This window comes from Poecilia reticulata, chromosome 23, assembly GCF_904066995.2.
Source record: "Poecilia reticulata chromosome 23, P_reticulata-male-v2, whole genome shotgun sequence".
NCBI lineage: Eukaryota > Metazoa > Chordata > Actinopteri > Cyprinodontiformes > Poeciliidae > Poecilia > Poecilia reticulata.
The window spans coordinates 12,561,521-12,581,596 of NC_088852.1; the positions used below are offsets into that span (position 1 = coordinate 12,561,521).

General features: G+C 40.5%; 1 long non-coding RNA gene across 1 annotated transcript in view; it reads right to left on the minus strand.

The window, feature by feature from the left end:
• The window catches only part of LOC145550183 (uncharacterized), a 28,784-nt gene extending 17,126 nt beyond the window's left edge, over positions 1-11,658 (minus strand). Inside the window, exons 1-2 of the long non-coding RNA XR_014086071.1 lie at positions 11,215-11,658; positions 5,014-5,069 (exon numbers count right to left, since the gene is read on the minus strand). This is a non-coding gene — a long non-coding RNA (uncharacterized LOC145550183). The remainder of the gene's footprint in view (positions 1-5,013; positions 5,070-11,214) is intronic.
• Between the last annotated feature and the right edge of the window lie 8,418 nt (positions 11,659-20,076).

The window sequence follows — 20,076 nt, forward strand, 5'->3', positions numbered from 1 at the left end:
TAAGTTTTAAGTTAAATTCACCTGAACTGTTAAATTCACAAAAAACTGCTTGAATTACTCAATTCATGGTAAAACTTTATTATAAGAGATACTGAGTGTGAAAATACTAGGCTGATCTGCGTTGTATTTCGAGAGATGCCTGCAGAGGTCACACATGAGCTGAGAGCCAGGAGAGGAGAGGAGAGGAGAGGAGAGGAGAGAGGAGAGGAGAGGAGAGGAGAGGAGAGGAGAGGAGAGGAGAGGAGAGGAGAGGAGAGGAGAGGAGAGGAGAGGAGAGGAGAGGAGAGGAGAGGAGAGGAGAGGAGAGGAGAGGAGAGGAGAGGAAGGAGAGGAGAGGAGAGGAGAGGAGAGGAGAGGAGAGGAGAGGAGAGGAGAGGAGAGGAGAGGAGAGGAGAGGAGAGGAGAGGAGAGGAGAGGAGAGGAGAGGAGAGGAGAGGAGAGGAGAGGAGAGGAGAGGAGAGGAGAGGAGAGGAGAGGAGAGGAGAGGAGAGGAGAGGAGAGGAGAGGAGAGGAGAGGAGAGGAGAGGGAGAGGAGAGGAGAGGAGAGGAGAGGAGAGGAGAGGAGAGGAGAGGAGAGGAGAGGAGAGGAGAGGAGAGGAGAGGAGACGAGACGAGAGGAGACACAGGAGCTACAGTAACACAAAATAAAAATGCTCTTTTCCTTTATGTGACTGGAAAACACCCTGAGGTGGGGAAAAATAGTGGAAGAGATTTGTACAGCGTTAGGAAAAGATAACTTTGTGGCTATGAAAATGCGAGCTGTGGCCCTGCAGCATGGAAGACTGGAATTATCTACATGCAAAGAAAAAAAAAAAGAGCTTAATTCACTCCATCTTTATCGTCTTTAGGATAGGAACCACTGAAGCCACTTTTATGAATGAAAACAAGATATAATCCCACAACGCTGAGTGACTACACAGTTATCTTCAAATTGGGCTGCTTGAAATGTGCCCATTTATGAAAAACAAGACCTGGCATAGTGTTGAAGTCCTTTCCATAAGATACAAGGGTCAAAACTTTTTAAAAATTTTTTTTATTTTGAACAATGCAATAGGTGGAACGAGTTTACGGCTTCGGCATGAAGTGTAACCAGCAGCCTCTGCACTAAAGAGAAAATAACTTGGACCAGAGCCACCGCATGTGGCTGTGTAAAAGTCAAAAGAAATATTTTGAAACACAACAAACATGAGAAACCATATTAAATACTCGCACCCAGACGTGGAAGAGAAACAGCTGTCAAAGTAAGACGGCGTCGCAGCCTTCTGATTTGTAATCAAATCAAATCGTGAAGTGCTCAAAGGTTCCCGCTCCGACCGGCCACTGTTTTCGTTACGTTGAGCTGAATTTAAACGACAGCTGGCAAGCTGCTTGTGGTATGGCAGAGAGACTAGTTAACCAGGTGACACCAGCTTGCCCTGAGCATTTTTGATTGATTATCAAACATTATTGCAATATTTTGTAGTAGTAGGAACAACAGCTACTTAGTTTTAAACACAAGCAAGTTAAATCTGGTTTTACTTTTAGTTCAAAATGATAGAGTAAAAACTTTTGACAAGATCAAACTGTGGTGTTTTATCTCCAGTTTATAAAACAGTAGGAATCTCACTGAGACTTACAGTATGCTCAGCAGGGATGGAGGACTTCAGACCGGACTCGACCTGTTTTTTCCTGTTCTCGGTCTCGGCTTGTTGGGCCTAGAGAAATTGGGTCAAAGGCAGTTTGAGACTCCAGTTTGTTGTGCGTCAACAAACAACAAACTGAACGAGAATTAAAAGCGACGCAAGTGATCAGAACAAACTCAATATTATTGCTCATGATCACGAAGTTGTGTTGCATGTGAATTTTAACGACACCAGACGACATTTGGTCTGTGGATTTAAATAAAAGCGTCAGTGTGATCACGTGCAGTCTAGCTTTTGCTGAGCAAATACCTGCAATCTGACTGTGGAAAATTATTAAATTTGCTTTTCAAAAACAGGAAGAATTTGAAGAAGGGGGGAAGAAAAAACACAGAGAAACTTATAAATTTTGTCCACTGCCAGGATTAACCATATGCAATGTGGACATCTGCAGCAGACACAAGGAAAAACCACGTAGCAATAACTCTAAGTTTCAACACTAAGCGGCTAAATAGAAAAAAAAAAGTAGACACTGAATCTGCATATTAGAATTGCAGAAAAAATTTATTCTATAGAGAATCACATTTTCAATCGATTCAAAATGCTCAAAATTAATTTTAAAATGCGCTTAGCCGCTTCTATTTGCGAATATACTACGAATTGCATTACCTGTCTCTCCAACATATATATTTTGAATAATTCTTTGATATTTTTTTTATTTAACCCTCCTGTAGTATTAAAAAACGGGGTCAATGGGACCCTACAAGGTTTTACAAGGTTTTCTTTCTTGTGTCGTTTCGGGAGCTGACGGTCTGACGGTGCAACCCGTTTCCTCGCCGACTGATCGTTACATCAGCGGGAGGGTTAAAAAAAAGCCAGACAGCTAAGCTAACCTAATACTGGTAATTTAAGCTACAAACCTATTTTTATTCAAAAATAAACTGTCAACTGAATAGAAAAATGTATCTCTGAATTAAAAATATTTTCTGAATCAAATCATGATCCTAAAAATCAGAATTGAAAACATAGACACTGAAAGATTTGCATCTCTACTCTACACCCGTAAAAACAAAAAGTAACACTATTGCAACATCGTCTTAGCCACACAAGCCACCTTTTAAATTAAGGCACAAACTGTGCTCTTTCCTGCGGTATCAGTATCACAGCTCTACATGTAAAACTCACTTAACCCACAGCCGAAGTAGGGGGAAAAAAAAGACTAACATATCTTCGGTGTTTTATGCTCATAATCCGTGTGGGAGAAAATATCTAATCTGTTGCCGCTGCGTCTCAGTGATTCTTGATCGTTTTTGGCTTTTCCCGTCACCTGTTGTCTGCGTAACTTTTTTAAATCGCATAGTTTCTATTGGTTCTGATGGTTTGGCCTTTGTGAGCTAATTTGCATGCTGACATAGAACAATAATAATAATAATATTAAAATGCCTAAACATTTATTGACATGTCCTGGATATGTGTCTTTAGGAGCAGTAAACTTTCTAGCATCTGATGAATTGTTTTTAGACGGCTTTTAGATGTTTTTATTTTTTTAAATATGACAACTTTTCTTACTGTTTTTGTAAATTTAGCATACAACTCTTGTGCAACGTAAACTGATTAATTTAGTTTAGAAAATGTATATCACTGCATGTGTATTCATTCTTGTGTTATACAAAAAGCAATGCCTTTAAATATTTGTCAAGGTTCTAAACATTCAGTCTTGATTTTAGCCTCCCGGACTTGACTGATGCCAAGTTCCAGTTATTCAGTGTGAGTTTCTGACTGTTTTATTGTTTCTGTACTTTCTGGCCTAAGCTCCCAAGACCTCGGTTCTAAAACCTTCGAGTTTTCAAGCTTTTATTTTCTGCGAGCCACACCTGACAATAAAAGTCAGGTTTTTCGCCACGGTCCCGACCGACATCAAACCTCTGCTTAAGTCTACGGTTTGATATTATAAATACTCCGACTATTATTCAAAACACGTGAATATCTCTCGCAACCTTTTACAAAAGAATAAACCAAACAAACAACAAACAAAAAAATATATATACTGCTGTGCCTTGTCAGAGAAAAATGATGGGAGCTGGCTGAACAAACAGAACAAACTGTCCCACCCTATCAGTCAGAAGACGATCCTGCAGCCGAGCCATGCTCCAAACCACACAACTTGATTTCAAATTCAAGTGAAGCCCCCTTTTGTTTCCAAATACACTAATTACTGTACGACATGCTGATTTATGTGCAAAGAGAAACATGCAAACTGTGTCCACTTAATCATACTTTGCAGCCACAAAAAGAACTCACAGACAGGATGATTCCATACAATTACTGCATTCTGTGGCTTTCGTACAGAGCGCTGTATGTATCATCGCTGGTGTGTGTGTGTGTGCGTGTGTATGTATATGGTGTGGTGGGGAGGGAGGGGGGTCTTTTCCCACTTGAAAGAGCACAAAGAAGAAGATTAAGGGGAACATCTAGTTTCCTGTGCTCTGTTCAAGCAAACACAGCGAACTCTTCAGAAACTGATAATGATCTTGTGGGAGATGAATTATGCTGCACCAGTAAATTCCAACAAACTGAAATGCAAGTTAAAACAAACATGATCAACCAAGAGCTGGAAAGAAAAAAAAGACGACACAGGTTGGGTAACGTGCCTTCAGTTATCTACAAGAGTAATGCAGAGGCAAAAAAAATAAAAAAAATCAACCAACGCAAGTTTTCAGAACATTTAAAAAAAATTTTTGTTGAGTTAAGAACGCACCGGCGATGTTTTGAAGTTTTACGTCCAGTTCTAATTCAGATTATAGTGACCGGGACGGAAAAGGCGCCAGAAGGAGGGGGAAGTGACAGGACTGAAGAAAATGTGGCTAAAAACTAAAACTGTGGATTGATTTTTCTGTATCACACAGAGCTGCCTGTGTTTTCAAAAGAGAGTAGATAACTACAAGGCAGAACAAAGTGCTTTCAACCTCCGTTTATGGCGAGTCCTCTCTCTCTCTCTCTCTCTCTCTCTCTCTCTCTCTCTCTCACACAGTGTGATGTCACCTCTGTTCCTATTATAAATAATAATGTTCACTCGCTGGAGAAAGGAAAGAAAATAAATATCTTGATTGACAAAACTGGTTGTACAACCACCACAAAATAAAGATCAGTGCATGTCTCTCCTCTCATGACATCCATTGGATTTCTCCTGTTTCCACACTAGTAATTACTTCCCTGCAGAGCCAAAAGGCTGCTCCATTTAACTTAAAAATGCCTCGGCTTCGATTGCTCAACAGAATTTCAAAGTCAGAAATAAAATTTGTAGCTTCACATGAACAATTAACACGACATTTAAGAGTGTATGACTCGAGGAATCGTGCTCCCAACAACGTTTTCCGAATGTTCCTGTGCTCACCTGCGCTGCAGCGTCTTTCGCTTCCCAGGTCGTCCTCGCTCAGCCCGACTCTCTTCCTGCAGCAGGAGCATAAAAACAGAAAAGAAAAAAAAATGTGAGTTATAAAAATTAAAGACGGTGGGAACATTTCCTGCCCGCTGTTTCAACTTGCACTGTGAAATATTATTGAGCTTCGTGATTAATTGGGACACACAGTACGAGGTTTAGCTGCGTTCTTTTCTCTCAACACACCCCTGGCAGCACAAGTTGGGAACAGGACATTCTTAATGAAACAGTTCTGCTGCTGCTGCTGGACGTAAAACCGGTCCGAATTTATCCACTTTCTTTTTTTTTTTTTAAACCATAAGTTTTAGTCGTTTGTTTTAATTACAAATCGAGTTATTACGTTTATTTTCCAGAGCAGAGCCAGTCTGAGATGAATCAAGGTTTACAATATACAAATTTACCAACACATCTGCTGCTGCTGCTGGGAGCGGACGTGTCTCCTGAGCAAGTCCACCCCATTGACAACCGCTTGTGCAAACACACAACAAGTAAAGACAGGGAACACAGTTGGTTAAAAACTCCTCTTTATAGTCCCACTCCAAACACACACTCCTGAAGTGCTCCTGTTCCTGCTTCAATCCTGCAGGCTCGCAGTTCAAACGCGCCGGACGACGTTGCACAACACATGAAAGACGACCAAGTAGGTGGTTTTCGGTTTGAATATTAGGCCTGGTTTAATTCCCTAAAATTCATCCGTGACCGCGATATGCGCACGATTCTTTGAAGACGAAGATTATGTGCAATTAGGGTTTAGGTCATGCCGTTTCAACATTTCTTCCATTTGCCCTGGCCCGAGTTCAGTTCCTGAGTTATCGGAGAGCATATTTACACTTTATGAGCTTCAGACTGAATGAATCCACATCAAGTTTGACCTGAGAACAATATTACTGTTTCAAGCTGCCAGTAATCTAAGCTCCCAGTCCTTTTCTGCGATAACATTCTAATGAAACTAAAGTGATCTTTCACTAACATCACATCGCTGGCTTTAAAAAAGCTTGTTGAGTGTCTTTTTTTATTCCTTACTAATAATACAGACTACTTTTGCTGCAAGTTTGTTAGAAATGTAACCCAAAGAACCGGCACAGCTCCCTTCGCTTGCTTTCAGCTTCTTTCATAATGCTCACAAAATGAGTAAACTCTAAAAAAGGCAATGTGTTTTAATTTTCATTAAAAGAAAGAAAACAGAACAGCTAAAAAGAAAGAAGCAGCTAAAAAGAAAGAAGCAGCAGGATGGATTGCAGAGGGTTAAAGCAATGTAGTGTCCTGGGCTTTTTTTTTTTTCTTCTCCCAACGTTTTTTTTTTCTCTCCCCCTCTCTCTCTCTGATTCACAGTGGAAAGAAAAGGCCTTTTCCTTGTCCTCAGTTGAACTCCACATCAGCTTCCTGTTAGAAAGGCAAGGAGGAAACACCCAGAGCAATATGCAAGTGCACTCGCACACACAAACACACACATGAAGGTACAGAGGAAGGCCTTCACCAGCGGATTCCTCGCTGCCAGAGAAATTAGGTCAAGCACTTAAATGGCCCTGCACTGAGATTTAAAACGCCAAGCGCAGCGGAGGAATAAACGTGGACGCAAACTGTTGCACTTAAAAAAAAAAGTACAATACGCACACACACACGCACGCACGCACGCAAGCTGCACTCTTGCGGCTGGCCACATTAATAACTCCACTGAAAACGGAAACAACCAGAGGCAGGCGTCCACCTGCAGATAAATGTGCCCTCCGTATGTGTGTGTCACACACAATCTCATGCATTATGCATTTTAAAGAGACTATCCAGTGTGGGTGTTTTGTTTCCTCCCCCCCACAAATAAATGTACACTAACTATAAAAACCCAAGTAGGTATGGAAGTGTGGGCTTCCATTGCAGGGTTTCATAATACGTAAAGAAAAGTGCAAGATGAAGAAAATGAAAGCTGCTAAAGCTGCTCCGAGGGTTGGTGACATCACAAGAGACACACAAATCGAGACAATTACTTGGCGCAGCAACTTTAATAGGGGATTTTAATTGAAGACAAGCAAATAAAGAGGAAATAAACTAACTAACTAACTAACTAACTAACTAACTAACTAACTAACTAACTAACAGGAAAGACATTCTGAGTCAGTTTGATTTTATAGAAAAGTTAGCTAGTAGATTGAACAGCAGCACCTAGCTAAAGTACAAGCTAAAATACTACATCTTTGACTCTTAGCCAGGTTTCCCTTAGAAAACTTGCTAAGCCTGGTGGTTGGGGTTCAGGGCAGTCATTCATCCAGCGGCCCGTCGTGTTTTTGAGTTAAAAAATGTTTAAAGTTGACAGGAAATTTGAAAATATCACTTGATAATTATGTGTTATTGAAAGATTGGAAGTTTAATACCTGAACACCAACAATAAAGTATTAAAAAATGCAAACATTTTAAAAAGACATAAATAAATAAGCAATGCTAAGCCTGGTGGGGGCACAAGTAAAGCTTGGTGGCCCACCAGGCTTATAAAACACAGAGATTTAGCAAGTGATTAATTTGACCTTGCATGCGGCTACAAATCAGATAAAAAGGATATAGCACAGAAGATGTGACTGTGAATAAAGTAAAAAAAAATTCCACTGATAGCACCAATTCTTATAGTTTCTGTCCACATTTTGAATAAGAGTGAACACAGTTTTGCAATATGATATCAGTGATGTAGCAATCAATCAGCATGAGAAATGGCAATAATGTGACTTTCAAAGTAAAGCAGCTGTGAATAAGTTGGTTGCAACCAAATGTTGCTGCTGGTGCAAAACTTGAGAAGCATCAGCGCAGCCGGTGTGGGGAGTTCGTCTAAAACCCTGTTTTACAAGACTTTCTAAGTGTCTCGCCATGCAACACTGCAGTATCAGCCAAGCATGTTGGAGGAGAAAAAAAAAAAAAAAAAACCCGGGCCCCCTGACCTGAAACGCCCTGCAAGAAACAACACACGCCATCGCCATTACAGCCAATCAACTATTCATAGAAAAGCTGTGCTGGGCCTGATTTCAACGTTTAGGGTTTCAATCAATTGCGTGAGATATGAGAGTGCAGTGGTGGGAGTGAGAGGGAGGATGAAGCTGCTGAAAGCTAATGAGTGAAAATTTGGGTGAATCAAAGCAACCCCTCACCCCCCTCCATCACCACCACCCTCCTCCTCCTCTCTCTCTCCCCCTCCCCTCCTAAGTCCTTGTCTCTATGTTTCCCCCACTGCCACAGCTAGGCCCTGGTGCAACAGGGCAGCAGTGCAAATCAGAAGATAATCGCGCCAATTTTCACTCTACAGCCCTGTGCTTTCTCTGCATCACCGCCACAAAGTGGAGAAACGAGAGCCAGCCCATTGTGTGAGAGCCACCTGTGTTTCTGTTCCATTTTCTCCAAGGCACAATGGCATTTTCCTGTTTATAGCCATAGCTGCGCTTTATAAACACGCCATATCAGGGGTAGTAATACATCACATAAAAGAGTGTGATAGCTGGAGCTGCGGCCAAGGGGTCATTGTGACCCAGTTCATATTCTGCCTCCTGACAGCTCTGTTCCTCTTTCCAGTTAAAGAGTGAAGGAGGGGGAAAAAGCACTGAGAAAGTCATCATGTTTCACACTAAGCACAGATCTTTTCTTGGAAAACTGATAGTATGAGCAGAATCTTAGCCTAACCGGCCAACTGCCCCCCCACCACCACCACCTAGCTTGCACATACACAAAGCAAAAATACAAAGCCAGATGTGTAGGAGAGGAGCCGAAGGAAGCAGCAACCTTTTGCAAGAGCTTGTTAAAGTGAGCAGGTTTAAACTTTTAGACTCGTCCAGAGTTCAGCCAATGCTTCGCAGTGCGACGGGACGGCCAAAAAGGACCCGGTCTATGCTAATTCTGTTCATTCTCACTTGCAGAATAATATGTTGGCATTGTAAAGTAAACGTGCAACTGCAGCAGGAAATGCGTGGTTGCATTTGTCAACCCTTGAATGCAAGAGACCACATCGAGTTATTTTAGGAGGATGAGCAACTGTATCGATTAATTATGCATAGCCAAGCAGAATTTTGAACAAAAGTGAACTCGGAATGAACCTAACGTGTTTGAGAGAACGTCCCCACACCTTACAGGGAATTAACGTCGACTGCAAAATCATGAAAAATTGTCGTACTTAAAGTAAAATGTTCATTTTATTCCTGAATTAAGGGTAGGAGGCAATATATAGAGACCCTTTACTGCATTAAAGCTAGACATCAGTTTTCTGTGACATCACTCCAACTCATGCTAGATATAGTTTGCCACATTGTCTGTTCGGTTTTTATTGTAAACTTTTTCTTTTAATCAAGATGAAATCTGCCCTGCAAAAAAAAAACAAAAAGAAATCGGCACAACCTTTGATGACATCACAGAAGGCAAACCGATTGGTTCTTTTGAGCTGTTAAACAGCTTTTAAAAACAAATCCCTCTTCAAAAGTGTTCATTTTTATTTGGCATTATAACACTGGAGCTGCTTTTAGAGCACAAAGGAAATCAGGAAAATCTGTGAACAATGAAACTAGAAATTCATCAATCGGTGTACCGGTGACTGATGAGTCTGAAAAATCATTAGGGCTTCTAACTTGAGAACTTCCTTCATTATTGCTCTATAAAAAAAAATCAAAATTGCTCAAAAAGAAAATCGGGTCAAACTCGACCAAGAGAAAAAGAAAAGCCAGATCAATGCATCTCCAAGTTAAACACACAGAAGTGGTTTATACTCGAATGTTTCAGAATATGTACCGAAATGTGTCAAAGGTCACTTCTTTACGGTATTGCTTTCTAATTCCAGTTGACTGACTTTATTCTTCTGCCTCATTTAAATTCATCAGAGTCAAAGGAGAACTAACTATTCAAACAAATTAACCAAATTAATAAATTAGATAAATATGTACATAGTAGATATTTGCAGCTTCTTTAAGGTCTGAAACACTGATTTAAGATTTTCAGTGATTAGGATTTTTTTTCTATAACCTATAACACACAAAAGAAAACCCCAAGAAAAGGTCCTTTGATAGGGGTGTTAGCTTTAAATATAACATTATTGCCGTTTATAAATCAAAGCACATTACACTCAAAAAGAGTATCAAAGCAGATGCTGTTGGTTTATAAGTTAATAAAACCAAAAACAATGGGAGTTCCCATTTTAAGAAAAAATTTTTTTTTTTACTATTTCACCTGCCAATCACCAATCAACCTCCATAAAAGGAAAATTGGCAAACTCTGATTTCCCATTGGTTAATTTCTATTCAGAATCTATCAAAAAATCTTGAACCTCATGTGATGTCACTGACACAAATACACACAGGGCAAATTGATTTTTTTCTTTAGCGTCCGCTTGTCAAAACATTGTATTTTGTGAAATTCTGTTATAAAAATCTTTTTTTTTTTAATTACTCACTTGTGTGTTTTTTTTATTTGCAGTGTACATTTGGTAATGGGTAAATAAATAAATAAATAAATAAATAAATAAATAAATAAATAAATAAAACACTACTGGATTGCCTCTTTAAAAATGACATTCAGCTACTGTTGGGTTATCTCCTGAATGAATTTTGCGCAAAACTTCTCTGAGGGAAACCACAGTGACACATCGATGAGGGGGCAAAGCCGCAGAGCCGTGTTTTCTTGTCGTACATAGGCTTTAATCCTGGGCGAACTAATTAAACGCACATTTCATACTGAAATCCTAATTGCCCACTTTGTGAGGAGCGGTGATGTTTCCCCGCCGGACTGACGTGATGATCCGCCCGGCTGCCTTATCTGCGTTTGCTTTGAGGGGACAACAAAAGCGGAAAAAAAAGGTGGAAGATTATGCGTGTCTGCGCGGAGAAACTAGGGCACCAAACGCCGACCTCCCTTTTCGCTTTATTTCCCGACTACATCGACCGTCTAATGTGGGACTGTTTGGATGTCATGCTTAAATTTGCAACAGCAGCTGAAGCGCAGGTTTGTCACGCCGCTGTTAAAACTTCTAGGCTGAAGAACCGCGGATTGTTTCGGCCACAGCAGCGTCAATGTCCGCTGACCCAGTCTGGGAGAAATGACATCCGCTGCTGTCGAGTCGAAACACGAACTGCTGCTGTAGTCCGACTAATTTCTAAAAATAAAGCAAATAAATAAAGACAAAATAGTAATGCTAATACTTACCGTTATGCCTCAAGTTCATGTGTGAAGTTTGTAGGCTGGTCTCTTCCTCGTCCGCGGGTTTTTTTTTTTTCTATTATTTTCCCCCAGCAGAAAAAAAACACTACAAAAAATATCCCTAAATGCGGCAATTTTGGCTTGTAAAATGCTGGTAAAGAGGATATATCGACAGACACTCTCCAAGAGGAGCTTCCCGAGTCTCGAAAGGCTGTAAACCCCGTCGCCCGCGTCTCTCTCCCCGGCCATCTCGCAGAGTTCATCGGGGACACGGAAAAGCTGCCGAGTCCTTCGCCGCCGACGAACACAGATGCGCCGAAGTTCAACTGAGGTGAAGCACTTACACAACCTGCCCCGGTGTCCGAGCAGACACACAGCGCTACTCTGAATCTAATTTAATAACTCCAAATGGGTGCGAGAGAGAGGAGAAGACGGCTCATAACGGGGAAATATGTGTAAAAACTAGGCTGCGTAGAGATGATTATCAGAGGCAGCCTCACTCCCCCCTCCTCTCCTGCCCCCTCCGCCGCTCGAAAAAGCACTATTTGCTGCTTTATTGAACTCCCAGGAAGGACTTTAAGTAAAAATGCACTCATTTTTATTCGTAAAAAAGCTAATTATAGCCACTGAAAAATAAATCAGAATTTAAATTTTAAAGCAGAACAGCATCCTAGAACAAGTTATCACTTATTTGAAGATGGAACAAAGCTGAAGTTCAGTTACACCTTTAGCAACTTTTAACTCCATCATCAGTTATATTCCAATTACATATTCACTGTTTTTTTTTCTTTTCAAATATTATATTACATGGTTTGAAATATTAACAACATACAATAAACAATGTTTAATATGTTGTAATGGCTAGCTTAAAAAAAAAACTAACAGTCGAATTACACAATAAAATTGCTAATGATCTAAATGTGTTCCTCCGCACTCAAATTAGATCCCATATCAAAAACATTCAAAATGGCAACTTTTATTTCACTATAGCAAAACAACTCTGATTTTATGGATATTCCAACTTGTAATGGCCTATTGTTTCTCCTCTTGTGAGTTAATAAATGTCAGTTTCTCTCCCCGACGTCACAAGTACTTTAAAGACAAGTCCGGACGTGCTGCTGTTGCCCAATTAATCTCGCAAATGCTTTATTGATGAAACATCAGAGGAGGGAGTGAAAAACATGGATGTTAAAGGACCATTTACAGAAGTTTTTCTGCATCGGAGCCCCTGTAAAGAAAATTATTTTTAAAACCCGGGTAAAGTATGCTTAATCAGAGCAGCTTTTATTATGTATGTTGGATGAGTTCCAGATAGTCCTGCATTTTATGTTTATTTAAAATCAATTAATAGGCTGATATATCTTCTCGTTTTTTATAGCTAGACAGCTAATGAAATATCATACAAACCTTATCCTAAAGACTGGCTGTTTAGTAATGCATTTACAAATTAAGTTTGGGCAAACCATAACACTAAGTGTTAAGGAAGTTATTAATGCATTTTTAAGGTATTATTATGCTTCTTAAGTCTGCTTATGATTAATACCCACATTTTTAAAAAATACACATCTTTACAAAGAAATATTGTAATGTGATTTGACTATTTAAAAAAATGTACTGAACCAATTTTGTTTCAAAAAGAATTAAACTTCTGGAAATTTCTGACTTAGTTCTTTACTTTACAAAAAAGTTGCATGAAGAACTTTTACATTAAACAATTGCATTGCTATTTAATGTTAATGAAGCTAAAATGACAATGTATTTTGTAAGCTTTTGCTTGAAGCACACACACACACTAGCTGAGAAAACCTGCTTTACAAGGTGTGTGTGCGTGTGTGTGTGGGGGTGTGCGTGCGTGTGCGTCTGTGTGTGTGTGCGTGTAGTAAAGTTGCATTCAAGTGATATTACGGCTGAACCCAGTGACCGGGCTCTGCAACCTATATCCATAAACACAGAAATAACCTGCAGGATTAGAGTTTATGTGTGTGTGAGTGTGTGTTGTATATGGGCTGACCATGTATGCTGTACCCTACGAGGATTACAGGGTGACAGGTTCATATTGATCCTCTGATGTGACTCAGGACAAAAAAAAACAAAAAAACACCATACACACCTTTTTTTTTAGATTACTTCTGTTGTAATCTGTTACTTTATAATTACCGATAATTTTCTGTTATTTTTATGATGAATTTTTTTCTAATTATTCGCATAGTAAATTGTGCCTTTGGGTTAAACACGGGAACTTTATTTAAGATGCTTATTTTTAAAAGAAAACTTTTATACTAATATGAACATATCTATAGTTTGAATTAATCGTTTTGCATTTACATATAGAAAATGTCGTATATAATAAACGTGTTTGTAGACATTATGCTAAATTAAAAACTGTAATTTTGGTGAGAACAGAAGTCTCTTTTCATTTATGAGAAGTTCGACTTTTCCTCGCACTTGTGCACTTTATTAGACTTCAGTCTCTTTAATTTTACCAAATCTGAAAATGTAACAAAGTGATTAATCCTGTGGACTTTGTGGCACATTTTGTTTGTAGTAGTTCCATTTAGGGAGAAAGTATAATAAAGTACTCCCTTTCATTAGAGGTGAAGTTGAACACAGAGCCAATAAAAACCTAAAATACTGCAGTGACTTGATGAATTGGCTAGGTTAAGATCATAAAACAAAACATGTAAGTGAACTGACGTACTTAGAACTGATCGTTCTTTCTTTTTTATATATTTTTTACATTTTGAGAAGTAAAATTATCCCACATTTGACTTAAAAATCAGTAAGCTAAAAGCAGTTATTTCTCATTTTCTCCCCTGAACAATGTGAACCGGCGGCGTGTTCCAGCGTCTGAGGCGAACGGTGCTGATTCTCCTGGAATAGGCCAGCGTTCTCCAGTTTTCATTTTGCAATCACATCCTCTCTGTGCTCAGTCCACGCCACATCTCCAGACAGTATGGATGGCAGCTGAGACAAAGCCCAGCATTCTCCAGCACAGAGGGCCCCCTCTTACTTTTATTTCAGGCCACTGCTCTCAGACACAGACCATTCTGCGCCGAGCACCCAAAGATGGCAGCCAGAAAGGGAAGGAGAAGAGAAAAGGGAACGAGGTAGGCCCGAGGAGGCTGAGGGGGGACGTGTGGAAAAAAGTGGGCGGAGGCTCTGGCAAGAACCAAAACTCGCTGCCATCCTCACTACCTGATGGTTACTCCGGCCTGTTTCCACCTCCCTCCCCTCCACCGTGCTGCAGTGCGGTACCACGCCCCACTTTGTACTGCGAAAAAAAAAACTTAAATTCGGACACGCACAAGGACAGCTGAGTCAGTCACTCTGAGTAGATAACATTCAAATTTCGTTCTGGGTGCAGAAAGTTCTGTTAAACCCCCAAAAAGCTCAGTGTGGGTGTTAAACCTGCATGGTAGTTCAGAGCTTGGCCTGGCTTTGTTAGGCCTAACAGTGGCTTTCATTTGAACTCTTGCTTAAATGTAATGTAAAAAATTGGATTTTGTGAAATGACTTGGAAACTTTTTCCACCTATATAACCTGCACTAATACATCAAATGTGTTAGTAAATGTATTGTAAATGGACGTATGTTTAAATTAGTACCTTATTAAACTAACTTAGTATTTGGTCTTCTTGAGGGCAAACTTAGCATCTAATTGAGATGGTGATAATGGAGAATCCCACATATTAGTAGAAGTATAAAAACACATTAGAATGTTCACACAGATGTGTGTGTGTATAGATATACACATGTGTGTACACATCCATATGGTTATATGGAGGCAGGTGTGCGTGTGTGTATATGTGTTCATATGTGTATTTATAATTGTTTTTGTTGAACAAAGAGGTGAAGGACAATAAGCTACACTTCTTCTCACTCCTTTATTAATATGTCAGCTATTTTTATTTTTATTTTTTTTGGCTATGATTTCTTAAGTCTTATTTGATATTGTGAAATGTATGGTATATTGTAGTAAGTGCGAACTAAATATTTACATATTCAAAATAAATCAATTTGAAATGTAGTGAATCTGATGTTCATGTAGGATCCTTCATTTGATCTAGAGGAACTGATTGTACAAAGGTATCAGTCAGGAGATGGGTAGAAAAAAGTTCTGTATGTACCATGAAACAGTGACGGCAGCCATCTGTTATTGAAGGAAGTACGGAACAACGAGGTCATTACAAAAACCGGACTTTTCTCCAAAACAGGTTAAAAGACAAGACCGCAACTGTACAGTGGGGAGACCAAGAGGCACGAAAGAAGCTGCAGTTATTACTGCTGGTCTTTATGTTGCAGCAATCTCCTGTGACGTCAATATGTCTAGGCTGAGGAGCAGGATTACAAAACACACAGAAGTTTCCCAAACCCCAGTGGAAGGTTGTTGAACATCTGGGCCATAGTGTCTGCGGGTAAGTTTTCCACAAACAACCACTGGGAATCATGGAAAGAACACCATTCCCACAGTAAAACACGGTGGTGGCAGCACCAGACGGAATAGACGATTTTGTCACAGCAGGCGAATAGTTATGAATAGTTCCAAATATCAGTTTTGGTTAAAAACCTTTAGGGGTCGGATAAAAACAAGCTAGAAATTAATGACACTGCATAAAGTCATTAATTTCATAAAAATAATATAATGACTTAGTAATAGAAAAATAAGACAAAGTTCAGTATTTAGATATGTGGTCTTAGCTTAAGGGGACTCAAGACAAGAGATGTGCTTACAATCAGACAGATTTGGAGAACCTTTGCCAAGGAAATGTCAAAAAGTTAAGATCGGAAATCCTCCTACCTGTTATGCTTTTCTCCTTCACATAGATGTGATATTTTTAAGCTAAACAGCACAAGATTAATATTAAAAGTTTATGGAACAATTTACTATGATCTCATTTTGTTTCATTGCCTTTAACAGGGTTGCCCGAGACTACTGAGAGCTTGATCGCTGCATGTCAGAATTAATTCATGTATGCACTCACGACTGTTAATAAAACCTTTCCAAGAGGACCCACGGTTGGATGAGCATGCATGTTTTCACAGCAACGCTCTGTTTGAGGAACGATAACAGCTTTTCCCTGAACCTTCTCGGAAACAAAAAAAAGACGGACCTCCGAAGGTCAGCTAGGGCAACTGAACCTCCCAGAGGTCTAACATCCATCAGAAGTGTGAGAAACCGTGCCCACGTCTCTGTCTGAAAGCGAGGCTGCGGCGGCGCTATCGCCTTATTATCAGCAGAGAAGTAGTTGGGCAGTATATGTTGTGGCTCGGTTGCCACAGGTAACAGGTCAATGATTACAGAGAGGGGTGACCGAGGGTGTCCTCAAGCTGGGGTCAGAGGGATAACAGCGGGCCCGCGGCTGCAGCTGCCAACTCCTGGGCTGTGCTCTCATTAGTCATATCTGCTTCATACCCGTTCCCTGGCAGATGTAGATTTGAAGTAATCTTTTACTTTATCAAACTACAGGAAATAATACAAACTTTTTTTTGTAGCTCTGACTGTGAAGGAAGCAAAAGATTAAGGGTATGGTAAGAAGGCCCTGCAACCTCAAGACAATACAGATATCTTGTGCCGCTATGTTTCTGAGATACACGAGACAAAGAGGTGAGACGACAACAAAGTAAATACAGAGGTGAAGACAATCTGGTTGTCAAGCTAACTCAAGTGGGCTGGTTGCATTCTGAATACAGGCTTGCAGAGATACATATATTCAAAACTCGCAATCAGAAGCACTTATTTGGATAAAAGCACCAAAATTTAATTCTAGTCACGTTTGCCTTTGTGTAACCCGAGGATAACCTATCTAAAGGTAAGCTGGTTGTGTTTAATAAGTTGACTACTCATCAATAGGAGAGCTACTTTTAGGTGGCATATTGGATTAGTCCACTACTACTTTTTAACTTCTGTTTAAAGAAACCTATCTTGACTCTGTAACAGCTTTTGCTGCCCTGTGTTTGACTTTGCTGCATATGTAACCATCGATGCGCTCGTTGCTTGGCCTCCTGACGAGGCTGTGGGTACGTTTTTTGAAGCGTCGTTAAAACCATCTATTACTTTAAATGAATTTGTTCCCCACATCCTCCATAAAACAAGCATCTAATTCAAAGTTCTCATTCTTCTTTGTAAAGACAACTGACCTGGAACGACTCCTGTTTGGCGGGTCAAGTTGCTATAGAAAAATCTTGTCCTTGACACGGTGGCGGTTTTTGATACGGGCAGTTGCTCAGAGCGGCATCTGAAATGGGTCGGCTACACAAGTACCACTTAAAGGAACTTTAAAACTCTGATCTTTCCCTTTTCTCACTCTCCACCAGTCTGAATGGTTACAAACAGCCATTGCCAATGCAGTCCAGGAGAACAATTGAGTTCCTATGCTGTGTCTGACCAGGAACAGGAGGTAAACTTCTACACTGACCACTCCAAGTAAATTATGCCTTCAACAGCCAGTACATTTGCATTTTAGAATAGATTGTGTGACTAAATCAACATGCTTAGATTTACTCAGGAAAAAACAGCGATACTTTGACATCCAGTTCAAGGACACACACAGCTAAGGAGGACTTTATAAAACAGGTCACACTTTATAAGTCACATTGTCGTCCTGTTCCATCTTTCACTCCCTTGTCTCTCTGAGATTGAGGCTCCACCCGCCGCATGTTCTCCCGCGCTCTGCTCGCTCCTCCCTCCCATCCTATCCCCTTTCTACATGACATCATCTGCACATCTGTCGTCCCAACAGGGTGCTGGTGACACAGACAGGCCACAAAAATCAGAGGAGCTCTCGCTCTCCTCTTTTGTCACCGTCCCCCTTTCGCCTTCCTATCTCTCCCTCCGCCTTCGCAGCATTGTGTCCTGCAAATAATATAGCTGCGTGCTGCATTTTATCTGCCTGCTTCCTCCAATGTGGCGCGCACGATCCGAGCGAGGCAGGAAGCGGCCATTAAACTAAATGATGCATGGGCCTGACTCCAGGCCTTGACCCGTGTGATTGTGAGCAAACTCAATCAGCGAGGTCAGCTTTAACGCGAGGTGACTCCTAGAGAAAAAAAAAGGACGTTTTTGCTTCACTTTCTCTGATTCGGGCTAATAGATCCCGTTAAAACCAGTTAAGAGGTTTGTGGTTGTATCAGTTAGCGTGTGTGTGTGTGGGTTACAGTGACGGAGAGCGAAGGGGCGGGGGTGGGTGTTTTGGTGTGCTTCGACAGAGTGGACCAGCCCAGTAAGGCCCCGGGTATTTTCAAGGGGGAATAGAAACTTGGAGAAGTGCAACACATGTTTGATTCCCAAAGCCCCGAGCACAGTAATTCCTCACATATGAATTACTCGCAGATCAAAACCCAAGTTGTACCGGATCACACCAGCTGCTGTGGATTTACAATTCTGCTGATGTACGTGAACAAAGGCAGATAATCCTATAATTAGATAAACGGGGAATTTTGGGGGATTCTTTTCGCCCAAAAAAAGTTAAATTTTGCAACAAAAAAAAAAGCATGCCAAATAGAACATAAAGGATAAATAAATTAAACTTAAAGATCTCGGGTCTGTGTCTGAAACAAAACGAAGCAAAGTACACAAGTGAGGATGCAGTTGATTGGGAACAGAAACCAGGAGAATCGCTCCCTTTCACTCTAAACCAACAAAATCTGCTTCAGGGAACAAAGTGAGATTTTTTTTTTTTAGAAACGTGCTGCAAATAAATCCAAAATGAAGCTTTCTAAAGAGCAACAATGTTACATACACACATTATGAGCATTCTTCACTGTGTTGCTATAAAGACTAAATGTATGTGGAGACAAACAAATGTGACGGTTAACTTTTGAAATTTCGACGGTAGGAACCAAAATGGTGGAACTATTGAGAGATGGTGGGGGCGATCGGTGGGCTGTACTGGTTTGCATCGAGTCAAACGTTGGAGTAAAGAGCCCCCTTCAGGATGTCAGAGGTATTGCCCTTCTAAACGACAAAACGGTATACTTAATCCTTGACCTTTTTTCACATTTTATCAGCTTACAACCATAGGGTCAAGCAATTTTTTGACTGAGTTTTGATGTGGCAGACCAACACAATGATGTGAAGAACTGAGAGATGCTTTCCAAAAATATTCTACAAATAAAAAAATCTGAATAAAGCACATAATGTATTTTTAGTGAGCTGCAATTTTGCAATGTTTGCTAGCATACACCGGGAGGAGGCCTCGGGGAAGACCCAGGACACGCTGGAGGGATTACGTCTCTCGGCTGGCCTGGGAACGCCTTGGGATTCCCCCGGAGGAGCTGGAAGAAGTGGCTGGGGAGAGGGAAGTCTGGGCCTCCCTTCTGAAGCTGCTGCCCCCGCGACCCGACCCCGGATAAGCGGAAGAAAATGGATGGATGGATGGATGGATGGATGGCTAGCATACCTAGCAACATATCTCTGTTTGCTAGGTATTTCTCTACCAGCTTCGCACATTTTAAAAATTCTTCCACATCAGTGAGATCACATGGAGAGCATCTATGAATATCTGACTGGTACGTTCCATAACATGACTGTGTTTTCATACAAACTGTAGCTCTGTCTGTATTTATATACAGCCAGAGCTCTGTGTGTGTGTGTGTATGTGTGTGTGTATATATATATATATACACACACATATGGACGGTCATGGACGGTGAACTTTCATCCCAGTCTCAAGTCTTCTGTAGCTCTAACAGGTTTTCTTCCAGGATTGTGCCGCATTATCTCTTGCTCAATTAATAATGAGAGCATACTTCCCAAATGTGAACTCTATGTACAAACCAGGTGACGTCTGAAAACGATTGATTGGTTATTATTTACTTATTGTCAGAGCAAAAGAGAGCTGAAAATTAAAATCCCAATAAGTGTAATTTG